General features: G+C 48.4%; 4 non-coding genes across 4 annotated transcripts; 2 read left to right on the top strand and 2 right to left on the bottom strand.

Annotated features, from left to right (window-relative positions):
* The first annotated feature begins 6175 nt into the window (after positions 1–6175).
* TRNAS-GCU (transfer RNA serine (anticodon GCU)) lies at positions 6176–6257 on the top strand. The gene has a single exon. It is a non-coding gene; the product is annotated as a tRNA-Ser (tRNA).
* Positions 6258–7022: 765 nt separating this feature from the next.
* Positions 7023–7104, top strand: TRNAS-GCU (transfer RNA serine (anticodon GCU)). The gene has a single exon. It is a non-coding gene; the product is annotated as a tRNA-Ser (tRNA).
* Positions 7105–11676: 4572 nt separating this feature from the next.
* On the bottom strand, positions 11677–11758 carry TRNAS-GCU (transfer RNA serine (anticodon GCU)). The gene has a single exon. It is a non-coding gene; the product is annotated as a tRNA-Ser (tRNA).
* Positions 11759–14375: 2617 nt separating this feature from the next.
* TRNAS-GCU (transfer RNA serine (anticodon GCU)) lies at positions 14376–14457 on the bottom strand. The gene has a single exon. It is a non-coding gene; the product is annotated as a tRNA-Ser (tRNA).
* Positions 14458–15550: the final 1093 nt, after the last annotated feature.

Genomic DNA, 15550 nt, shown 5'->3' on the forward strand with positions numbered 1-15550 from the left:
TAGCATTGGTCGGTGGCAGTTGCTTCACACATTCGTTGTTTTTCTACTAAAACCAATAAATGCGCGAGTGACGCACTGCTTGCCAAAGGAAGCGAAGAGTCTGAAAATGGGCTGAGTTCTGGACAGATTTCCGATAAGGAACGTACCGTGGCGTGACACTGTTCCTCAAATGTCGCGGTCCGACCCACTGTAGGCTGCATTCTGTGAGCGGTTGCCTGAACCTGAGGCGTGGTCGGCTGGTGGTGCAGCAGCGGGCGCACGTGACCGCGTGACTGATGGTGCTCAGTCACGGCAGGGCGCCCCGCCCCGCCCCTACAGCGGTCACTAATCAGGCCTGCCGCACCTTGCATTGGGCCTTTCGGGCTGCCGTCGGGCCTGTGTCTGGCAACACGAGAGTAGCAGTGGTGGTGGCGGTCTCACCAACCGCTGCTACCGACTGGTCCGATCAACCACCACCACTGACTGGCCCCATCCACCGCTATTGGTGACTGACCCCACCACCGCAGTAGTACTGCCTGGTCTCACCTCTAATCACTACTGATTTATATCTCCATCCGCTACGATTCGCTGGTCCCACCTCTAATCACTACTGGCTTCCATCTCCATCCGCCTCGACTCGCTGGTCCCACCGCTCACGCTGCACTGGAGCCGACCGTTCTGTTCGCTGCCCCGGCATCCCCTGCGACGCCGGGCTGTCGCGCTAGAGCAGCCCAGCCACTGCTACTCTCGTCTGGCCAGACACAGGCCGCATGTCGAGGGCCATGGCTCCATGCTTTGGCGGATTAGGCCTGCCAGAGAGGTTTGCTATTTTCAAGAACAAGCAGAAACTTGTGATTACAAAAACAATTATCATTGTGCTGCGATAAGCTGCCACATGAATTCATTCCGCCTCGTATTCGTATTCCGTGCGGTGCACGGTGAAATAAAAATAGACAGCGTCTGGCGAAAAATTAAAACAAGTTTTAAATAGATTAATCAGGAAGGCATACAGCAAGGCAAGTGTGTAACTCCGCCATCCCTGTATCTCTCCCGGTTCCGCCGTTGACAGTTCGCATGCGTCACACTCCACCCACACGCGGCCAGTGTTGATGTGCAAAGCCGTATTACAACTAATTCTGTCAACAACCGCTGGGTGTAGTCAACGAACGGTGGAAGGCCCACTCGCCTTGAGCGGCCCATCATTAGCCCAAAAGTCTCCCTAAAATCCTTTCCTGGAATCACCTATGGATGATATATGGTACCCAAATTTTGTGAGGCCTAGTTTTTTTTAACTTTTGTTGGAAGTTAAAACCTGGCACAAATCACCATGCTTTAGCACGCTGTTCCCAAAGGTTCGAAATGTAGCTCCAACAACAACTGGTTCGTCGATTTCGTCCCTTACATGACAACAGGCAAGCACCAATTCGATGGGCCCTGTCATGGTGGAGCGGTTTGGGTAGCCGCAGCACAGTGTCTGCGTGTCCGTCCGCCCATGTCTGCGCGTTCGTCGTCGTTGTCTGCGTGTCCGTCCGCCCGTGTCTGGCGATGCTAACGACCACAACTATCACAGGTGTCGCAAAACAACCCAGAATTTATCATTACGGCTATCATGAAATGACTTTCAACGGCAATGCAGGATGCTACATTTTGCCGGCGATGTAGGAGGCCCAACTTTATTCCTGTGTTTGTATCAGCGCTTCTACTGTCAAAAGGTGAACTGAACGCCAGCAAGCATGGTCCGGTGTATCTGCGAGTCCTCTGTTGCCTGCTGACGCCCAGCGCGCATGTGGCAACGCTCCGAGTTCTGTTCGGCGCAGCCTCATTTGGCAGCCAGAGCGGCCAGAGCCGGAGGGCATCCCATTACGCTAATGTGACGCAATCACGAGATCTTGTACCGGCCGCCTTAGAACAGCTGCATATTGATTTGCACATCGCTACAAGATTTGAATCTGAACAGATCGGCAGCCTGGCGGCACGAGTTAGCCCGCTTGATGCCATATGTTTCTTATGTGTTGCCAGAGATAAGAAGAAGGGCACCATTGCATTGGTACGCATTCATATTCATTACCTCCATGCAGACATGACTGTATGGCATAGGTGCTTGCGGTGCCTTTCAAACCTAAGGATCACAAAGGGCTTTGCAAGTGGAAGCCTACCCCACGTTTTTTCAGGGGACGCTTTCTCCATCAAGCTGTGTTATAATAAGAACGTTTCCGTTAAAAACAACAATTTTTGCATCGACTGATTCTCTCACCGTCGACGTGACAGGTACGGGTAACATCAGAACAGAATTCCCGCACTTGTAAGTCACGGGTGCGGGTCACGTTCTGAAAACGTTGGCTGTTTACAGACTGGCATGCCGTGGCCCCCAGAGCGGTGGTGCTGCACTGGCCCCAGAGCGGTGGTGCTGTGCTGCGCTTGCCTTCTCAGTCTAAGTTTGATTGCAGATCGCAGCAGTGCAGCAGCAGCAGCCGTGAGCCACCAGCAGCAGCCACCAGCCATGAACAGTGCAGCAGCCAAACTTCGATTGCAGAGGAGCATTATTTGCTTCCTGTTTGTGATAAAATTGCATGATTGCGACCGACGCTCAGCCCACGGACCCACTTACCTTTTGCCTCTGGGCTGGGAATCATCCAACCCGCTCACTACTCTCATGTTTTAAGAAGTTTATCTCGAGTGCTTCGCATGGAGACTTTGCACCTCGAGCACTTGCTGAACGAAGTTTGTTGCGCGTGCCCTGAACGCACCAGTCGAGTTTCGAGTGTGATCCGTGTCGGATCCAGTTGATCGGATCATGTGACCTACGGCACCCTCGCTAGACAGGACAGCAGGGGGTGTCGGTGCCGCACCGTGCTGTGACGCGGCCTGCCCAGCTGACAGGCTGACCCGGAACCTTGGACGGCTGCCACCCGACATTTCTGCGCCATTCAGACAAAGGACACACCCGCTCTAACACTCGCAGGCCGAGTCAGCTGAGTGACGTAACACTGTCATTTACCGCATAGAATTAGCATAAATCATCCTGACACCGCTTGGAAATTATAGAACTTGCCCTACTCTCGCCCACTCGGCACTGCTGAGCAGGGACTACAGCATATTTCCTCCTCACCAAGGGAACCTTAGTGAAGGCACGTGCCGGGTGCATCACATTTTTGGCACTGCACCACGGCTTCTGCTTTTGGATTATAACTGCAAGCGCAGTTTCCAAAACAAAAAACAAAAACAAGTTGCTCAGAATAGAGACGCAGCTTCCTAACCCACCAACTGGCTAACATCTGACCCACAAGAGACCGCAGGCTTCGGCCGAGTTGTGGGCCAGACCTGGTGGGCTTTTGCGGGTAAAATATAAGCAAGCAAAGCAATGAATTTTTGTTTTTACCAACGTTTTACTGGTTTCCCAACCTCTAAGTTCGCTTCTTAACTAAACACAGCTGCATGGAAAAATCATTGTTTGATTTTTATAGAATCCTCAGTGACAGAAAGTCCATGGCAGGCATAACATACCGGCAAACCAGGCTGAGGAAAGTAATGAAGGAACAATACTAAAGATAAAACTTCAGGCATCATATCTCACCGAAAAAATGAAGAATAATCACCCAAATTCTCAAAGGCAGGCCTGGTTTCATTGAGAAGTAGCTAGGTGGATCATAGCTACATGCTGCGCAGAACGCAGCTACATGCTTTGCCTGGCTGTTATCGTTAGTGTGGGGTGGATTTGAGCCTGTTTTGTTTTTGCACAAAGCGTACCTATCTCATACTCAATATCATCGAAATATGAAGTGAAAGGAAAACCGTGTGCCTTTCTATGTCTTAGCCTCGCTCACTTGCCAATACAGTCCGCAGTTACCAGTGTATCAAATGCGCGTCAAAATGGAAATAGACCCTGGGGACACAACAGGCCTTGGTCAGTAGCATATGGGGCAGCCCTTGCGCGTGTTTTGACAGAGGAAACGCGTTTCTAACTTTTTTGGTAGCGGAGCAGCGGCGTTTTTTTAGAAACACTGCGCAGCGATCCACGGTCTGAGCGGGCGGGCGGCAACCGACGATGACGCGGAATACGCGCGGCGGGCCGGCATTGCCACTTTCTTGGTTTGGAAACGCCAGAGGTGGGGGGGGGGGAGGTCCCTTTGACACCCCCCATCAGTCTGCGTTATGAAAAAGAACGGGTCAGAGCGAGGGCTAACGTTACCATTGAGGGTCAGAATCAAAATCAAATGACAAAAAGCACCATGACGACCAAATTGCAGACAAACTAAGCAGTTTCAGCTCCAAAGCGTAGTACATCACGGGGGCGAACCTCCGTCAGTGTAGCCTGAAGTGCCAAGATTGTGCTTCAAGGTCATACGCAAGGTCAAAGGGCGGATAGCACCATAGCCACCAAGCCATGGGCCCATACGGGCTTTCTAAATGCTAAAATGTAACCTGTCACCAGCACTAGTCCTCGTCAAAGTAACCTGATATCTCGCAGTCACCTTTCAATGTAAAAAACGGTTGTTGATGGTAGACGCCATAGAAACATTTCGTTGGACCCAGTTTTTAATATTGTTGGTGGTCATTTCTGCTCTGATGCCATTTTATATGGTTAAAACACAAACATTTTACAATCTGCCGGAAACTTACTAGATAAGGCAGCACCGTTAGCCTTCTTCTTCGTCGAATAACCAGGAAAAAGGAGGAATGGGGGCATTAATATTTCAGTTGTATGCCCTTGTTAAAATGATTATAAGCAGCATAGAGTACTGCTCAAGATCATTTTGACAAAGACATGTAGTCGGAGTATTGACGCATGTATGTCTCCCTTCTCCTGGTTATTCGACTGGGAATAAGGTCAACAGCACCGTCTTATCTACATGTGTGGTGGCTCTCTCCAAAGCAATTCACACCTTCGAAAAGTTTCTAGGGTTCCTTACGATCCCACCGACCCCAGGGCTAGTCACGCCTATGGTTTTAGTATTTGTTAAAACCATGTCATCTGCTACAGCTGGTGTTGATTTGTTTTCCATTAAATTACCTTATTTCTTAAAGACAATGCTAATACTTCCACTGTGCAATTAAACGTGAATGCTGTTATCTTCCACATGGTGGAGTTTACAGGAGTGAGCCTATCAGACAGCCTCGCTTGGAGGCTCAATCAATCCACACAAATTATACATTGAGCTGGTCAGAGGTGAAGTTTGGGGTACCGCTCGCTGCGCGCGTTTCTGGCCTTCCGAGATCTGAGCAAGGTTTCGAAAAGTGGTAGGGCGCTCCTCTGGCGGGGCTCACCTCACTCACCCGCATGGCAATATCTTGCCTCCCAACTTGTCAAATGAGTTAACCTTCCTGTCAAAGGTGAAAAAACTGACACCACGTCCGGGAACAAGTCCCCTTCGGGCATGTATGGACAGGCCGCCCTGTGTCCTCTACTGCAATGTCCGAGGCAGAGGCTGGAAGAATTGTGTATATTAATGCGCCGCAAAAGAGCAGGGTGCTAACATGCAAGACCAAATCAATGAAGGCAGGCCATTATTGAACGGACCGAACGGTCTCTCTTTCCCACTGAACTACTTCCACCCCTCATTTAAACGAGATCATTGCGAGCATTTCTGCAAGATAGCATCATGAAGACCAAGCCTCACGAGCCCACGGGGCGTGAATAAACACCTATGTGAAGTGTCGGCACCTTGAGCCGGGATCCGTGAGAGGGCGTAGCCACGCCGCCGGGCCGGCCGCTGCCAGGCGGCTGCCTCAGAGGCCGCGCCTAACAGCCGGGCGGTGCCGACAAATGACGAGCAATTTCATCAAGAATTGGATTTTAACGAAACAAGCCGGCGGCGTCCCATTAAACTACCAGCAAATTCAGATCAGCCTTGCAGCACGTTCAGAATATGAGCGTTGGATCTGTGATCACTGTGATCGCGTTGGTATTCGGGCGTATATCAACTGGCCGCCGATAGCAGCGTGGCCTAGATTTTCTCGTGCGGGACCCAGATCCACTTCTGGCATTGCGGACGAGCAAACCCGGGTCGGTGCAGAGAGCTGTCCGAAGCGCGGCAGCAATCGATCTGGTCTGACATGACCTGGCCTCATCTGATCTGACAGGCCTTCCCCACTTCTGACCTGACCTGACGGAGTCTGTTTTGACCCGACGCGGCCACGTCAATCGCCGTATGCTGTGGTAGCGTGCTGAAATGGTGTCAGACTCGACGCTGTCAGGGACGAGGTGGCCGAGTGGTTAAGGCGTTGGACTGCTAATCCAATGTGCTCTGCACGCGTGGGTTCGAATCCCATCCTCGTCGGGAAGGTTTTAAGTGGCATACAACACGGGATGTGTACTAAGATTAGACTACTGCAAAAGCCCGCCCGTACTTCGGCAGCTTGTCGAAGCTGCGCATGAGTGGGATTTGTTATAATTGGCATGTCGGCCCAGCGTGTGGAGCACGCCGTTTCCATTTAGGCCATGACCGCTCAGGACACTGCCGTTCAACGGTTTATGTTACGATGTGGCTCAAATGGCTTCAAACTGTCAACATTTCTCACTTTTTGGTAGGTGCTGAGTGAACGTAGGTGCTGTATGACCAAAGGGAAACAAGTTTCATAACTGCGCACACACGGCATACACACCACCATGCGCTCGATACACAAAGAGCCAGTATTAGAGACCCATAACAAACAAGGAATTGTCACAGTGCGCACAGGTCGGGCTACTGGCAAAAACAATCATTCAAAACGAACCGGATGAGTATGCTTCAGGATCTTATACATTTGAATGATGAGCATTTTCAGCGGGCCATTTCCACCCAAATACTCGCCGCGTACCACGGCACAAAAACAAATTGTTGGCAGCGTGCCAGCGCAGACGTCCTCGCAATGCCGTGTTATTTATAAATGAAGAGATAGCTGAGTTCACGTGCGGTCGATTTGGTCTCACATGGTCTGATCTGACCTGATCTGACCAGAACTGCTGAGATCAGTCTGCCCTAATAGAATTTGACCAGACCAGGCGCAGTCACTTCCATTGCCCTCTTTTGGCATGCAGCGGGAGAGAAATATCTCGCGCGGGGGACGAGGTGGCCGAGTGGTTGAGGCGTTGCACTGCTAATGCAATGTGCTCTGCACGCGTGGGTTCGAATCCCATCCTCGTCGGGGGTTTTAAATTTCGGAGTTCATGTGGCGGTAACTAGCACCTGCTCAGCTTGCTGCTCCCATCTGAACTGTAGCAGTGCCCTCAGACTGCGCAGAATCGCGCAGTCTCGCGCCGCGCCGTGAGTCAGTGTTCGAGAGTTCTCCCGACGCCGCTGTCCCTGGCGAAGGATTTTAACAGATGATGAAATGTGGCAACTTCAGTGTCGCACGTTTTGGCGTGCTCAGTGTTCGACTTTTGTTAAAAAACATACGATCATAGTGTCGTACGATGACTGGGACCTATCTTAGGCTTTAAATTTTGGGACTGGATTCACTATTCATTCGAGACCTTTGTTGCCTATTCAGGGTTTGTTCAACTCATGGTTTTGTTATTTCTGAACTGAGTCTTTGCCGGTTCATATTCCATGTAAATTATTTAGATCTGATCTAAATAATCACCTCAGTGTTTGAATCGATTCAGCACAAACGCGTTGAATGTTTGTTTGTTGATATAAATGCGTTTTAATCGAAAAACCATCTGTTTACAGCCCATTTATAGAGAATTTGTACTGTAATGATGATGCTGACTGCACACTGACATCTTTTAAAACAATCTTGAATCGATTCATTTAGCCTCCGCGTTAACATTTCTTGATTCAGAGCAGCTCTTTTTAAGAGAGCCATTGATTCGATCTATGATTCACACTCAATTTTGCAACAAAGAATCAACTCCGTCGGGACCAAAAAAAGTGTGTTCTGACGCGCAATGATTTGCTGCAATACGATGACTTATAGGTAATTTGCTTTGGCCCCTCCGATCCCAGAACGTCGTGGTCATAAAAGCTACGCCGCCTACGGGCGGCACCAGAGATTCTGAGCTTTGGAAAGAGTGAAATCAGGGGCCACTAGGCTGAATGGGGCTTCCTCGCAGGGGAGGCTGCCTCCGAGTGAGACTTTTCAAAAGACCTTCTGAGTTTTGCCGAGTAGAGGGCAAGTGCACCCCGCCCTCACATCAACCAATTTCTTCTCCTCAAAACTGTATCTATCGTACTTCACTAATTTGGGGAAACTGAGACTCGCATTTCTTTCAGTGATTTTGGGGTCTGGGAAGGCAAGGACAACCTCATTTTAGCATGACTTTTCCTTACCTACATAAGTGAAGATTATTCAATTGACAATTGTCCATAAAAATGACACGCGTGTCATTCCGGTCGTCGCAATCCCGGGACCCAAGTGCAACGGCTTCTGTATGGAGTTGATTGTGTTTGATCGGCGAACTCGGGGGCTGGAGAAATCAGCATCATCATCGGAATGCAGGTCAAAAATGACCTGCCACGACTCTATTTCTTACTGAAGGTGGAACGATCACGAGCTCCTGAATTAAGAATCGCAGGTCGAGTGAAGTGCCTCTGACCATGACTAAACCACTTATCTATTTACCGCAAAACCCACTTCGACGAGGATCGGATTCGAACCCACGCGTGCACAGCACATTGGATCAGTAGTCGAACGCACTAATCACTCGGCCATCTCATCATCGATATTACAATAGCTGGCAATTTCACCACGGAAGTGGCGTCATGGTTGTACAAATACGAAATGCTTATGCCAGCATACGTATGTCTGCCGTCCGTAATTTATCTGCGCTATGTTTTCTTTTTTGTGCTTGTTTTTTTTCCGAATACGGTTGTATAGGGAATCGAACACGCTGAAGTGGGTCAACTAAAAACTTTCAAAAAATTTACTTAACTTTGGGCCATATTGATACGGCTTCCTCAGCAGAAAATGTCAGGAAATCCGTTTCATCTTTAATAAATAGCTGGTGTAGAAAACTTGCTTCCCTAAAGGTCAATCTTCCGTATGTTCTCAGACGAGATGAAACTGGAAAGGTTTGTTGGCGAGGACAACACTCAAACAACGACGAACAGAGGATTTTTCCCATTTATCGGAAACTAATGGGCTTTGGACGGGACTAGCAGGCCGGTCTAAGGCCGTAGGCACCAGGTGGCCCGTGTAATCTAAAATCGTGCCGACGAGGATGAGCTTCGAACCCACGCGTGCGGAGCACGTTGGATTGGCAGTCCAACGCCTTAAACCTCCCCCTGTTACCACCTCGTCCCCTGTTACCATGCACCTAGCACTTTTCACCGCTGTACAACAAAAGAGTGTTGTGCACGCCACTGCATCGTGTTAGGTTGTGCCGTATCAGGTCAGGTCCGATCTAACAAATTCCCGTCCAGTCATATCAGATCAGGTCATATGGGCGATGAAGCGAGATCCGCACTCGAGGCAGCTATTTCATCATTCAGGAAGAAAGCTACGATTTCTAAGTTCGCTAGGTTCATACCATTTCTTCTGCCGTGATATACATTGAGTAGTATGCGTGAAAAGGGCTTGTAGCACTGAACACAGATAACAAGCTGACGCGCATTCCTCTGCTTTATCTCACATCACTGTTTCTGGCAGCAGATCAATATTTACGCGCAAAAATATTTCATATATTTTTTGCAAGCAAAAAATATATGAAAATAGACCGCACCATAGTAAGTTAATTCACAACTTCGAAACGAGCTGGTTGTCTTGATGCCATTATTACAAAACAATACGGGAAGCTTTGTAGAATTGCGTAGTAGTTAAGGAAACCTTGTTCCCTAAATGTCAATCTTCCGAATGTTCTTAGGCGAGGCGAAGGTGGAAAAGTTCTTCGGCGCATTTGGCGATTTGGCGTTGGATTAGCAGTGCGACGCCTTAATCGCTCAGCTACCTGGTCACTATTACAAAACATCTGTAAATTTTCACACAGTAGTGGTGCTGTGATTACAAAAAATACACACCATAATCGCCGTAAAGTAAGCGATGAACTTAGCTGTGTCGGGTTGATTCATATCCTATCTGTTCAGGTAAGATCTAAGTAGGTAAGATAAGGTCATATTAGACTAGATTGCCTGCGACCACCCCTCACCCCTATCTCCTCACTCAGAAACAGCCCTGAATTGTCACGAGTTCTGTGCTAGCACGCTTCCTATCAGTTGTTCATGCTGTGGCATGCAACGAGCGCTGTGAGTAGAGATGCCTGCCGAAAATCATTTTCACCTTAACGCTCGCCCTGAGAGGGGGGGGGGGATGTGGTACGACCCCCTCCTAATCCTAACGTTTTTGGAACACCTCTCCGGCATACTGTGCAATCGCAACCGAATTTCCAGTATTCTATGGGGCATTCATTGTGCATGTTTTCACATCAACGGCGCGCTCCTGGCTTTTTTGGTTCCGGGGCAGCGGCGGTTTTTAAGGAACATTTCGCGGCGATCTACGGCCGGCACGAGCAGCGCGCGACCAAAAATGTTGTGAAACGCGTGCGACGGGCCTCATTGTTACATTAACGAAGCCATCTGTCGGTAAGGTATGCTCAGAACTCATCAAGATGTACAACATTACACTCCAAATGGAACAAGGAACACGCCTGTTTAAGTTGTGTGCAATTACATGGCATGGTTTTAAGTGCCGTGATGTTAAGGCGAAAAATAAGACTTTCTGGAGCATTCTACTTTATTCCTTCAATCTGTTATATTCATTCATAGGAAGTTACTGTGAACAAACGATTTAAAACCACGTTCTTAAATTCGGTTTTTCTGCTCGGTGTCAGTGGAATTAGTGTTGGCAGCCGGACATCGCAGATGACGGTGCCCCGCGGATTCTGTGCAGTTTCGGAGAGCTGACGCAGTCTGAAAGGATCATTTTATGCCGGTCAGCACCAAATGGCTTGTGTGACCTAGAGCCATGCCCACGAGGATGGGATTCGAGTCCCCGCGTGCAGAGCACATTGGATTAGCAGTCCTACGCCTTCACTACTCGCCCACCTCGTCCCCCAATTACCACGCGCCTGGCCCTTTTCCACTGTTGCACCACAAATGAAGAAAATGCACGTCACTGCATTAAGTCATACTCTATCAGGTCACATCGTCTAACAAAGTCCAGAAAGAGCACACACATGAGCACATGAAGCGAGGCCTGCATTCGAGGTGACTATTTTGTAACTCAGGAGCAAGTCCTAAAGCCATGACTTCTGTGCTCGCACGGTTCATATCATTTGCTGCTGTTGCGGTATGCAACGAACAGCATCCGTCCAAAGGGCTTGCCGACACCAACTTTGAGCTGGGTGCATAACGAGATGGGGCATGTCCGGATTCGTTGCATATCAGTTTATCTCGACTCGGGTTGATCTTTGCTTTTTGTAATAATTCTGTTTTCTCGTCGAAAACGGATGCATGGGAATCGGGTGCGACAGAGCAAGTTGGTTCACGCCTTTTTACCGATTAATCTGTCTTGAGGCCATATTGCTACAGCTTCCCCAAATGTCGTACTATTTTTGGTTCGGTAAATCGTTGGTATAACAAGCCTATTTCCTGAATGCCAGCATTCTGATTGTTTTAAGGCGAGATGTGCTTGGATCAGTCTATCAGGAAGCCTAACATTTCTAACAGCGTCGCGTAGATGGCTTTTCACGTATTTGGGAATTGCTGCCGTTCGGACAGGATCAACAAATCGGTTCGATGCTGGAAGATACTGGGCGGTCTGTGTGACCTAAAACCATATCGACGAGGATGGGATTCGAACCCACGCGTGCAGAGCACATTGGATTAGCAGTCCAACGCCTTAACCACTCGGCCACCTTGTCTTGACATTTAACAAATTTGACAAATTTAACCCAGCTGTGGCGCTGCGGTTACACAAATGGCACACCATCATTGCCGTAAAGAAGGCAATGAACCTGGTCGCATCGGGTCAGATAATTTTTAGCTGGGTCAGGTAAGATCTAGCCAGGTCAGAAAAGGTCAAGTCAGACTAGATGGTCTACGCCCATACTCGGGATGCCTACCTCCTCACTCGGAGACAAGATCAGATTGCCACGACGTTTGCGCTAGCACGTTTCCTATCAGTTGGTTATGTTGTGACATGCAACGAGCATTGGATATTGATATAGCCGCCGAAAATCTTCTTCATTTTAGTACGGAAAATGTTTAATGTGTTGTCTTGACTTTGATTTCAAGGTTGAACCTTGATTTCAAGGCTCAAAAACGACCTTGGGTAGCAAAATTTCAAGGTTTGTTCAAAATCTCAAAGTGTTCTGCAACCACTACCAATTTTTCCAAAACATTTCTTATCATTTAAAAGTGCGATTTTAGAATACACTATCCTCGTAACATACAATTAGATTCATGTGATCTTAGCTGTAGGAATTTTGAATGTGGTCAGCAGTCATGCCACCGCGTTAGCAACTTTTTTTAAAAGATTTATTGCGAACTTTTTGAATGCATGGTTTTTTGGGCTCACAGATCGCGCTAAGCAGTGCTTGCTGTGCGAGCCCTGATCCCGACCATCCCATTGCGCAATTCCATGTCAACGACAAAAATTGATGGCTGAAAGTTCAACGTGCGGTACGGTCCGTACTGCTCCCTTGCGTCACATGACCTTTCGCGTGGCCGCTGCTACCGGCCGCAGGCCAGCCTATTTAGGAGAAGCAGCGACCGCCAAAACCGACTCAAACCCAACCCGCCGGCAGCAGGTGGACCAGAAATCAGGCGCTCTATTTAACTGAGCCACTGGAACGGACTAAGTGATACAGGGTCAGTTAGATGCTTGGCTAATTTTCAAGAAGCAGTTCATCACACCCACATGTGTACCATTTTCGCACCATGCAACAAAGTAAAAACGGAATCATAAGTCTTATTGCAAACCAGGCATGTAATTTCCCTTTCAGTTGAGGGAGGGGAGACTGGTTCCCAACTTGGGCACCAGGCCCTCCCCCACTTTGAGAAAAAGTTAGTTGGGCAAAATCTGGGGAGCAACTCATTTATTGGAACAGCTTGAGAGAAGGGTCTGTTGTTGTTCAGTGCTCAGTCCCCCCGCCCCCCCCCCCCCCCCAACTTAGCAGAGACATAGTCTTCCAAAACAACGCCCTTGTTGCGGGCAAATCATCTTGCATCATGCCAACCTGTGAAGAATATCAGCAACAGTCTGACAGTCTTAATTCAACTTTTCATTTCAATGTAACACAAGAGGATTGGTGATAATTTATACATAGTTCGCAAATTCCAAGCTACAACACTACCTAGTTGACAGTTCTGCTGTGTTCATCGGCTCCATTTATGCTTCCATTACCACACATACATAAATGACAAGCCTATGGATTCCCTGGTGCATATCAATGCGTGCGTATTATCAACAAATTACGTCAATAATGCGCTAGAACTGAACAAATATCAATTTATTCTTGTCTTAGTCTTTTTTCAGCTGCTGTCTTAAAAAGAAATTATAAATGTTCCTGAGTGGTGAGGAAATGGAAAGGGTTCAGCCGCACCCGTCAGCGCCCACCTCATGTCAGTCACATCTCAACAATTGAAACACGCCCTTGCTGCCAGATGAATCCCCATATCCAGATCTTTTTCAGTACTTCATACTGTCTAGTTTGGGACACTGAAGGTCGGCTGTTAAAAACGACGAATCGGCCGTCCGGCCGGGCCATTGCAAATACACTGATTTGTCGCCGACCTGCCACCGAGTCTGCCGGCCAACTAAAAATCATATAATATTTTTGTTGCCGGGTTGGAATGAAACCAAGAAAAGATACCAGGGTGCCATGGAGTGCAGTAAAGAGCTTGTGCGGAACCGTCGGCTTTTGTTGTGTGACGGATTTATTACCATGGAGGCGTAATACCTATGCATGGAGACCTCACGTTATGTTTTGCATGGCGTGATGTATTTATTCGTCCTAGCCAACACAAAATTTGCCGCCTAAAAACATTTATGGCACCAAGCTTCGCATGGATATATTTTTTGCCGCCGACCTTATCCACCAAGTCGGCAGGTCTTACCACCCTTGCTGTAATATAACGGCAATCGTAAAACGGTTTTATGACGACATCAATGCCAAGGTGACTTTGAAGTAGTCTCCCAATAAGCCTTTTCGCACTTTGCGCGCGTATAACTCAGGAACCAGAGGGTTTTGGCCTCAAAAAGGGCATGGCCGTGAACTGCATCAAGAGGTCCTCAAGATGGCTGCTTCAGTTCAAAACCCCACGTAATGGTAGAACATTCCATTTAACTGCGGTTTTTTCTGTTCACAAGTCAGGATAGCGTTCGCAGCCCCAACATGGTCAATGACGGTGTCCTGAAAATTCTGCGCAGTTTTGGGGACCTGCTGTTTTCAGGACGGGACAAGGCAACCATTTTATGCCGGTCAGAACTAGATGGATTGGCAAATACCCCACGTTCTATGCCGCTCAAAACCATCCCGACGAGGATGGGATTCGAACCCACGCGTGCAGAGCACATTGGATTAGCAGTCCAACGCCTTAACCTCTCGGCCACCTCGTCCCCGTTGCACGTCACCTAACACCTTTTCGCTGCTTCGCCGCCTAAGAATGATATGCATGCGCCTGCATTGGGTCAGGTCATATCCCGTTCATATTCTATTAGGTCAGTCCGATCTAACCAGGTCCGAGCAGATCACATTAGATCAGGTCATATGAGCCCCTAGAGCGAGGTCCCCACCCCAGGCAGACTTTTTTCATTCCGGAGTAAGCCCAGAAGTTAGAACTATGACTATGCCGCCCGTTCGGAGAATGTCATTTTCGTGTCGTCTCGTTTTGTTCTTCCGTCTTCCTATGACACGCAATGAGCAGTATGCGTTCAAAGAGCCTCCGGACACCAATTTTTTTAGTTCGATGCATGGCGAATTCAAGCTTGTCCTCATGGCTAGGCTCATACCATTATTTCTGGCAGCAGCTCCTTCTTTGCCCATGATTGCGATTCCGTTTCTTTTGCTCGAAAGCGGATGCATGGAAATCGAGCACGCCGTGGCAGCTAGGCTCACGACTTTGAAACGATCAATTTGCATTTAGTTCATGATGGTACGGCTCCCCCAACGCATCAAAAATGGTAGCAATATCGTTATATTTTTCGTTTGGTATCTACTTTTTGCAAAACAGTCTTGTTTCATGTGCGCCAGTGTTGCGCTTACTCTGATGCGAGGCAATTTTGCACCAGTTCGCCGACAAGGCAAAATTTCTAACTACGTGGCGCAGATAACCTTTTTTAGAAAAAAATCGGGAACCGTTCATGTTTGGACCGTACAAATAGACCCGTCCAATGCTGGCAGGCGCAAGGTGACAAGTGTGACTTAAAATTTTGCCGAGGAGGATGGGATTCGAACTCATGCGTACAGAGCTCATTTGATTAACTGTTCGACGCCTGAACGTTTCTGCCAGCTTGTCCCTGTTTCCAGGCACCTGACATTTTCACCACGGTACGGCAAAAGAGGGGAATTGACGTGGCTGCATCGGATTGGATCATATCCTTCCAGGTCTGACCGATATAACCAAGTTCGGGCAGGTCAGATCAAATCAGGGCTTGTAGAGATATGAAGCGATATTCGTGGTCGAGGCAGCTATTTTCACAGTCAGGGACT

Source organism: Pollicipes pollicipes, unplaced genomic scaffold (assembly GCF_011947565.3).
Source record: "Pollicipes pollicipes isolate AB1234 unplaced genomic scaffold, Ppol_2.1 Scaffold_2555;HRSCAF=2994_pilon_pilon_pilon, whole genome shotgun sequence".
Classification (NCBI taxonomy): domain Eukaryota; kingdom Metazoa; phylum Arthropoda; class Thecostraca; order Pollicipedomorpha; family Pollicipedidae; genus Pollicipes; species Pollicipes pollicipes.